General features: G+C 45.3%; 1 long non-coding RNA gene across 1 annotated transcript in view; it reads right to left on the bottom strand.

The window, feature by feature from the left end:
- Positions 1-8,742, bottom strand: part of LOC109302447 — a 22,494-nt gene that overhangs the window by 887 nt on the left and 12,865 nt on the right. The window contains exon 2 of the long non-coding RNA XR_002098779.1: positions 5,647-5,654. This is a non-coding gene — a long non-coding RNA (uncharacterized LOC109302447). The remainder of the gene's footprint in view (positions 1-5,646; positions 5,655-8,742) is intronic.

Genomic DNA, 8,742 nt, shown 5'->3' with positions numbered 1-8,742 from the left:
CGTCTCCTTGTCTTCTGGCAGCCCCCTCCCCCAGTGAGTCTAGTTTAAAGCTCCCCTTGAGAGCAAGCGCTCTCGGCTTAAGTGATGGGCAGGGGGGCAGGCGGAGTGCTGGTGTCCTCCACCCCATGCCCCCAGAAGCACCACTGGCTTTTCTGGGCATGCCACTGGCACTTCTGAGCTTTGCCATCTGGCCATGGAGGGACCCCCACACTGCTGCTGATACCACTGCAGCCGCCTGTGGATGGTCCCCACTCAGTCCACCCTCGTTGCTGACAGCTACATCGCCACCTGTGGGCAGTTGCTGTGCCCTCCCCCCCCCCATCTCAGGAGGTACATGTTGCCTGTGAGGATGGGAACAGATTAGAGAGTCCAGGAGAGAGTGACAACAAATTGTTAGAGGCCTGGGAAGCAAGGGAAGGTTGATGGCTAGGATTATTTAGGCTGTAGAAAAGAAAACTGAGGAGGTATTTGATAAGAATCTTCAAATATCTAAACAGTGATTTACAGAGAGATTGGAAATAGGCTGTTCTCTATAGCCCCAGAGGACAGGACTAGGAACAATTACCTCAAACTGCAGCAGAGGAAATGAAAGTTGAAGATTAGGATGAACTTGCTGACTGTGAGGGAGGCATGCATTAGAATAGGCCACCTAGAAAAGTTGTAGCATCTCCATCTTTGAAGACTTTCAAGAACATGTTGGACAGACTTGTCTGGCATGGTTTAGTTGGGGACAGTCCTGCCTTGATCCAGGATCTGGACTGGATGACATTGTGGGGTCCCTTCCACCCTTACTTTCCTATGATCCCATAGCTTGGTGGTTAGGACACTATCCTGGGAGTGTCTTAATCAGAGAAAAAGATGTATAGTATGTCCTCAACATCCTGTGTGAATGCTCCAGCCATATAGCTCTTGGATAAACAGGATAATCAAAAACCAAATAACATTAGGGTTTTTTAAGTTTAAACGACAACAAAAAATTGCTTCCTTAGCCAAACTGGAAAAAAAGAAAACAGTTTTTCCACAACCCTATTTAAGATGACCTTTTTTTCTTCTTGGTTCTCTCTACAATTATTTAGTACAGGCTACAGCTAGTCAAATTGGACCTCCTGTATCTGAAAAGAGAAGCCTACAAAAGTTGGAAGTCAGGTAACATCACTACGGAGGATTATTCAGCACTGGCCTGCACCTGTAGGGAACAAACTAGGAAAGCCAAGGCCAAAACTGAACTCAAATTGGTTACAGGAATCAAGGACAGCAAAAAGTCCTTCAGATGCATGGGAAATCAGAAGAAAAACAAGGGCAACATGGAAGTCATGTTAAACTAAATGGCGCAGCTGAAACTGGACACCCAGGAAAAAGCCAATCTCCTTAATTAATTAATTACTTTGCTTGGGTCTTCCACCAGCCAAAGGGGATGACCCTGCCAAACAAGAAGTAGCATTGCCAGGGTATGGGAGAACACATGCCCATCATTGGTGAAGATGTCATGAGGGGATACCTTGAGACATTCAGAAATCATCTGGCCCAGATGGAATGCACCCAGGAGTGCTAAAAGAACTGGCTGATATCATAGCTTAGCCAATGGTGAGGATATTTGAGAACTTGTGGTGCTCAGGTGAGTTTCCTGAGGATTGGAAGAGGGCCAATGTGTGGTGCTTATCTTCGAGAAACGGAGGAAGGAAGATCCAGGGAACTACAAGCCCAGCAGTTTAACCTCAATCCCCAGAAAGATATATTGGGAAAAAAATCAAAGAAACTAACAGAATGCAATGTTCTGAAAGATGGCCAACATGGCTTCATTGTGGGTAGGTCATGCCACATGACACATCACCTGGACAAAGGAGAAGAGGTTGATTATAATCTATTTGGACTTGAAAAAAGACTTTGACTTGGTCTCCCATGAAGTCCTCATGGTTAAACTGGGAAACTGCAGCCTCTACAACTTCATGTTCCGATTGCTCAGGAACTCACTGTGTCGGACCCAGAGAGTGATAGTCAACGGAACCATGTCAACATGGTGCATGGTGACCAGTGGCATCCCCCAGGGCTCCGTACCTGGACTAGTACTCTTTAACATAGTTTATAAACTATCTGGATTCAGGTATCAGAAGCGGACTTGCTAAATTCGCTGATGACACCAAACTATGGGGAAGTCTGGTCACACTAGAGGATAGGCTGGCAATACAGGCCAACCTGGACAGACTTACAATGTGGGAAGATCAAAACTTGATGACATTCAACACTGAGAAATGGAAGGCACTCCATCCCAGGGCAGGGGGGAGGAGGAGGATGGGGAGAAGAATCCACAACATACCTATAAGCTCAGCAGTGCTACCTCACTAGCACCATGACCAAAATAAACTTGGGGGTCATGACTGACCAGAAGATGAACATGAGCCACCAATACGATTCCACAGCTGGCAAAGCAAACAAAATCTTGGCTTGCATCTATCGATGCATCCAAAGCAAGACCCAAGATGTCATCCTCTCACTGTACTCTTCCCTGGTGAGACCGCAGCTAGAGTACTGCATTCAGTTCTGGGCTCCACACTTTAGGAAGGATGTGGAGAAGCTTGAGAGAGTCCAGAGGAGAGCCACATGCATAATCAGACAGCAGGTCTTATGAGGAATGGCTGAGTGGCATGGGACTCTTCAGCCTGGAATAGCAAAGGCTCAGGGAGGACTTGGTGGCAGCCTATTAGTATATAAGGGTGTGTACCAGGAACTGGGAGAACATCTGTTCACCAGGGCACTCCTAATGAAAACAAGGTCTAATTGTCACAAACTCCAGGAAGAGTGCTTTAGGCTGGACATAAGAAAAAACTTATTCACTGTTGGAGTCCCCACAGTCTGAAATAGGCACCACTTCTGGGGGGAGTCTATCTTGCCAGGATCATTTGGCCCCCACAGACTTCCTGCCCCTGTGGGCAGGGGGCTGGACCCAATGATCTCTGTCTGGTCCCTTCCAGCCCTAACATCTATGAAATTTTAGAATGGGAGATGAACAACTGTTATGAATATACAATGTGGTATATAGATATAGTCATAATGATTGTTCTTCTCCCGTTACAAAAATTGGCTAGATGTAGCCTGTACTAGATATGAAGATGACTTTATTTCATATATATAATTCTAAAGTAGAAGCTCTGAGAGTAAGCTGTATGTATTTTTCACTCTAAGCTATATTTCCAGTGTTTATAGGCAGTTGGGAAAATGTGTAATACTCATGTTGACAGGGAACAGGTAAAAGGGATAGACCCCATTCCTTTCCTAGCAGCCAAAGGCAAGCGATGGGTAAAAAAGTGATTCTTTCTTCTCATTTTAGCTGACTGAGACAAAGATAGGCTAGAAGTTTGGGAGGGTCTAGTGTGTTGATGAGAAATGAGGCTTCCATTTCCTAACTTGACAGAGTAAAAAATGACTCAGCCAGGAGATGCATGATTGCAAGATGATAACGGTTTTTGTACCTGAGATAGGAGGTGTTAAATGATTTCAGAAGGGGATTGATTGTGACTGTACAGAGGGTAAAACAAAAGAAATCAAACAGATTTTTAGTGTATGGGGAATAAACAATCTTAGGAGGACATTGGGGGCATTTATAGACATGCTCCAGGAGGGTGGTGGGGGGGCAGTTGATCTAATTAGTAAACTGTTAATTAAAAGCACCCAAGCATCACATGTGTTAGCATCCCTGCACTGAAAAAAATGGCAAAAAGGCAATTTGAACTAAAGGTTGTTTGATGAGCCTTAGTTCAAAATGCCCCACTACCATTTTTCAGCACGGAGAAGCTGAACGTGACCCTTGAGGCTGCTAAAGCAATGGATTTAAAGCACATTGGAGCAGGCTCCCTGCATGTGTGTAAATGCCCTAGGTTATTTCAGCTTTGATGTTTCATAAAGTAAATTGACTTCTATTTCCTTCCCAAGTGCAGTTCAACTTGTTAGCATTAAATTTTTCTGTGTTAGTCTAGAATATTGCTTGTTTCCATATTAAACAACTAGAGCTGTTCAGTTGAGCTGTGAGATGACAGTTCATTTATTTGTATATCTGGGAGTTGACAGGAGGGCATTTATTGGGGGGGAAATTAATTTGTGGATGATTGTAATCTCTGGAAATTATTTTCTCCCTTTTAGTTCAACAGCAAATTAAATAGTCTAGCCCATCTGTAAGCAAGGCTACAGTGACCTGATACCAAGTGTTGTAGTTAAATTCAGTGGATTAATCCTAAATGGGTGAATTTAAGTTAACTCTTTACTTATAAAAAGTACCCCTTTCCAAGTGGCCACAAAACTTATGTGCCTAAATTCATTAGGCACCTCTAACTTTAGCAACTATGGAACTTTCCATGACAATTTGAGGCTTGTGTAGATGTTCAAACGGGATCCAGACTGAGGAGCTAGAAGGCTAGCTCTCATCTAAGCTCTATTGTGATCCATATTGGAGTTGGGAGGTATGTAAACTCTGCATAGGTTTTCAGCACAAGACTACCCTTTACAGGCACGGGACCATGTAAAGAACCCAAGCCACTTTCACTCAGAAATGCCAGTGGTGATGGTTCTGCTCACCTTTTGCACAATATGCTTGCAGCACTTGGACAGGAATTGAGAGGCCTGGGTTGTTGGAGGTCTCCTTGAAGGGACTCTAACCTGTGTATCCTACATGAATGTATCTTAATCACCAGGTGATAGAATAAAGAGGGTGGGAGCACCCTCCACAGATTTTATTAGGGCTGAGTCACTAGGCAGCCAAGATCTACAGGCCCAGTAAGAATGCAGCCAAGGGGGAGCCTGCTTCTGTAGTCTAGTGGTTAGAGAATTCTGTTCAGAAAGGAAGGAGACTTGGATTGCCTCTGCCAGGCTTATTTCTGTTTTTAAACCAATGGCTATCTAATACAAAATGCATAAATGGTTCTGGGAGTAGGCATCAAAGGCATCTTTCTTTTTAGTGGGAGTACATATGGTTCTCCCCATTGCCTTCCCATTGACCATGTTGGGATCTTAGGTGCCTAAACCTAACATGGATCATTTTTCCTGGGTCTCAGAACTAAGCTGATCAACAAAAACCATGATTTTATCTGAACCTGGCACGACATATTTAAGCTAGTACAGCATTGGCATTTTAAAAATGTTCTTTGTGCTGTTGGAGCATTTAAAAACCAGTAAAAGACTAAACATTTGGAACTCATTGAATTTTTGTTAAGAATTTAATTGTGTGTAGGGGAAGGGGTTAGAATGTTCATGATCATGAATATAGAACACTATTTCATAACTCCTCCAAGTAAAGAGAAATTACTTTTTTAACTTGAGAATTAAATTCAAAGACACCTCAATGAACTCCGGTTCTGTTCAATTCATTTTTTTGTTTTGTTTTGTTATTTAATGCCTTTTCTGCAAGGTGACTCAGTCTTCTTAGTTCATGTTCTTAGATGATTAAAATCAGAGGGAGAAGATAACAGATAATGGTGCTTCTTGTAATTTTTATATTGAAAGTAACTAAACTAATTCAGTTTTACAGATGCAGCCCCACACTGTATTATTAAAAACAAACATAGCAAAAACCTCTTATCTAGAAAGACCATTGAAATTCCACAGTTTAGTATACAAAAGTCTGAGTGCTGAAGCTAAGCTTGCATGAACAAGGTTAACTTTTTGGCCTTGTACCCTTACTTAATAATCTGCAGTTTAATTCTGTCTTCCAAATTAGTTCTTAATGGGACATCATTAATTAAAAATATTTTTGCCCTGACTTTTTTTTTTTTAAATGAGTATTACTACAAGTATCATCTAAGACTACTATAATGGAAAGAGGTCTGGAATATTTTACTTGTATATTTGATAGCATTTATGAAACTATTTAGTCCTTATTGTTTCTTGTGTTTTTCAGGAATGGGCCAGTAGTCAATTTTTATTCTTGTTTGCACAAAAAGGAATGGGGAAAACATTTTTAAAGATAGAAAAATATGATTAAAAAACTGCAAATACTGGCAGAGAGAGTCAAGGACAACACCTGAAATTAGTTTTTCCACTTAATTTTTTTTTTAAATGACCCTAGTTTTCAGGTTGAGAATATACCTTTAAGTAGTACAATATTAAAATAGCCTTTTTTTCTCTAGCAATATATATGTGCAACATCTTATGATATTGGGCATACCAACTGAATATATTACACTAAACCTACATGTGCCCGCCTGGCCTTGAACATCCGGTCGTGTGCTGCTCTATTCTGGATGTTTGACGTCTGTCTTACCAACCCTGGTGGTCCGCCGAGTAGGTGTTCACCTCCAGTGTGGTCTTCCCCAGCCTCATCTGCCACGACTTTGAATCTTACTTCAGTGCGGGGTCAAGCCACTTGGGATCTCTCAATGGTGGGACATCCGTCTGGTGGTCTTCTGTGAGGCTCCACCTCTCCTCTACCTCACCCTTACACCCAGCCTTGGCAGGTCACTGTTGTCCTCTTGGCCAGCCTCCCAGCTGCTGCTCCCAAGTTACTCTCACAGGGAGGGGCGAGCCATCCTGCCTCAAAAATGGAAAACAGACAGAAGTATCCTACCCAGGCTATGAGGCCGCTGCCTCTTCCTAAAGGGCACCAACCACCCTGTGGCCTATGTATCAAACTGGCTCCCCAAGCTCTAACTCTCAACCCCTTCTCAAGTGGGAAACACAAAATTACAACAACAAAAAGAAGGACTACTGCTATCCTCGGGGGGACCCAACTGTCCCCTTGACCCCCTGGCCGAGTTGCTAACAACTTCCTCTCGACCTTAAGGGTCTCGGTTTGGCCCTACACATGGCCGGGGTATCCTGTGGCTTGCACCCCACTCCTCAGTTCTTGTTGCCCCACCTTCGGCTTCATTGGCAATGCTATGATCCTCTGATGGATGCCTGTCCCCTCGTCTCCCACCTGGTACACCTCTTCAGCTCCCTCGGTGCCCCCAACAGTCCCACCTGGTCTGAAGGTGGGAGCTGCACTGGCCTCTTCGGCTCCTCCGCGGAGGTCTCTGACGTTGGGGTCTTCCTGCATCCCTCTGCCCTCTTGTTTGGGTTCCCAGGGTTGAGGAGCCGCCTTTGGCTCCTGGCTTCTTTCACCACTGTTCACAGCCTTGGGCTCACAGCATGTGCCAGTGTGTTCCTCCCGGGTGGAGAATGCAGCTCCTGGCTCCCGTTGCTCCCGCAGGAGCTTTGGGAAGGCACCTCTTGCCAGTGTTCCTGCTGGCATCACTCTGCTGCTGCCCCCCTCCTTCTTGCCTGTGGCTCACTTTATTTCCACTGGCCAGCAATTGCAGCTGACATCACCGGCTGGCCGCAACTGCATAAAGGCGTGGCTGATGAGCTGTGTGGGTTCCTCCCTCAGTTCCGGCTTCACCGCTGGTCGCACTGCAGGTAAGTATCTCCTTTCACTTTTTCTTTCTCTTTCCAGCCCCTCTGAAGGTTCCTTATGCCGGGGCTTCCCCCTAGTATTTGCAGTCCCCCCTTCAGTTTCTCCCTGTGACACTACAATAAAAATATCTAGCACTCTCTGCATTTGGAGACCTACTGATGAAATTGCTCTGAGAGAAGGAAAGACTCCTTCACAGCATTGCTTAATTCACCATGTGCAATAAATAACATGCAGTGATTAAGTTAGAGGTTCATCTAGAAAACATGCAGGATTGTGAAGGATGCATAATGAGACATGGTTTACTATATGCATAGAAGGTCAAAATTGAGAGTGTTAGTTCCAACAGGACTTTTAGGAAATAAATAATGCTTGAGGTAAAATTACTTCTCAGTAAGTATTTCAGGGTCGTGAAGAGACAATGTCTTAACTATTAATTGTGAAGATCCTATTTTCTGTGCTTCAACTAGGTTGCACAATTTGTTCCATTGTTTATAACCAACAAATTTAAGTGAGTGCCTCTGTTCAAAGGGGCAGGTTTTTTGGGACAGATAATAAAATGAACCTGCATAAGGTCTCTGGAAGGAATTGGAAGTCTTTGGGTAAGAGATGTGCCCTCAGTGGTTTACACGTTCACGTGCATCTTGCCCCACCACAAACCCCTTTGAGGCTGGACAACAGGCATGTGCAGGAATGAAAACAAATGGGAAAATGATATCCAGGGGTCTAAAAAAATTGAAGTTTAAAAAAGCAGGGCAGGCAACTGGAGGCTGGGTCCTCCACAGAGATGCTCTGGCTGCCAGAGCATCTCTATGGTTGGCCCCTCACCCTGGTGCTGATGGCTGGTGCTGGCTGTCTTTCACCACCAGGGCTCCAGTGCCAGTGAGTAAGGGGTTGGGGGGCTGGAGGAGGGGGAAAGGGACCATGGAGGGGACCACCGATGGCCCCACCCACTCTCCTGAGGCCCCTGACCCCTGCCACAGCTGGCTCCTACCCCTGCCCTCGCTGGATTCATCCCCCCACCCCATAGTTAAAAAAACAAAAACAAAAAACCCCTGGCACTTACCTGCAGTCTGGCTGCCATCTGGCTGACTGGGGCCCTGCCTGCACAGTGTGGAGCAGGGTGACAGCCCCAGGGGCCCCAGCCTGGGCCCTGCTGCCCCCACACTGGCCTGTGCTGCCCGGGGGGGGAGCTCTGCCAAGAGGTCCTGCAGCCCCCCCCCCCGCTTCTAAGGTAAGCAGAGGCTTTTTTGCCCCATTTTTTTTCTGGTTTCTTTCTGGGTTTTCTTTAAATGATGGGGCCTGGGGGTGCAAGTTGGGGGGTCAGGCTGGGTGGGGCAGCCATTGGGGGGGCTGCAGCAGCTGGC

Source organism: Gavialis gangeticus, unplaced genomic scaffold, assembly GCF_001723915.1.
Source record: "Gavialis gangeticus isolate Ggan-Ray unplaced genomic scaffold, GavGan_comp1, whole genome shotgun sequence".
Classification (NCBI taxonomy): domain Eukaryota; kingdom Metazoa; phylum Chordata; order Crocodylia; family Gavialidae; genus Gavialis; species Gavialis gangeticus.
Note: the sequence above shows the minus strand (reverse complement) of the source record. Positions and strands in the feature narration are given on the sequence as shown.